This window comes from Psammomys obesus, unplaced genomic scaffold, assembly GCF_907164565.1.
Source record: "Psammomys obesus unplaced genomic scaffold, mPsaObe1.curated_primary_1811, whole genome shotgun sequence".
NCBI lineage: Eukaryota > Metazoa > Chordata > Mammalia > Rodentia > Muridae > Psammomys > Psammomys obesus.
In genome coordinates, this window is record NW_026596120.1 from 15,329,154 (window position 1) to 15,330,101 (window position 948).

Sequence of the window (948 nt, forward strand, 5' to 3'; positions counted from 1 at the left end):
GTTGGTTGGTTGGTTGGTTGGTTGGTTGGTTGGTTGGTTGGTTGGTTTATGAGAGGGTCTTGCTGTGTAGCCCAGTGCCTCTATCACCCAAGTACCGAGATTATAAACACATTGTTAGGAGACAGTTGCCTGAGTCCAGCCATCTCAAGAACAACCTCCATCTTGCTGGCAGGGTCAAAACTGAGTTCATGTCCCCGGGACCCAGAACCAATTCCTATCCTGCTTCATCAGGTTTTTCATGGTTGTCTGTTAACCACTAAAGCAAATAAGGAGGGAAGTGACCAGCTACCTAAACTAAGGCACACAAGTCGTAAATGTGTTGCCTGTCATGACCTAATTGACTAGTTGCAGCTTCCCCAGGCCTCTCTTCCCTTATTATTCTGAATTCAGGGCCAGAAGTCCAGGAGGGGACCTGCCTGCAAAAGCTGAGTCAAGGACCCTGGAACCAGGTGACCTGGATATGGACCAGTCCCCAATGTTTATTTCCTTGCTCAACCCCTTGTGTCAAAATATGATGGGACAATACTACAGCCTGCCGCACTTTCCCTTGCTTTGTGCTTCTGGCCTTTAAAAATGCTGTAATATTTTTCTTCTGGGATCACAGGGGAGCTCCCAAGTCTGTTCTGCTTTGATTGGTTCCTGATCAATCAGTAGGAGCCTGAGTAAAGCACCATTTTGACATCTGTTTAAATACCTACTAAGATGAACGCTCAAAGATGCAGGCAGCTCCCGGGTCTGTGCCGTTGGCCCTGACTGGACAGTTTTGGCTGCCTAATTCAAATAAAGATCTTGCTTTGCTGGATTCATGTGACTGCTTGGGTTGTTTTGTTTTTTCACACCCCAACACACCACCCAGACTGGTAGATGTTTTCTAATTTTTTGAAGTTTTTTATTATTATTGGTGTGTGTGTGTGTGTGTGTGTGTGTGTGTGTGTGTGTGTGTGTGTG

At 46.1% G+C, this 948-nt stretch overlaps 1 protein-coding gene across 1 annotated transcript in view; it reads right to left on the bottom strand.

The window, feature by feature from the left end:
• Positions 1-948, bottom strand: part of LOC129693156 (collagen alpha-4(VI) chain-like) — a 112,853-nt gene that overhangs the window by 59,294 nt on the left and 52,611 nt on the right. The window lies entirely within an intron of this gene.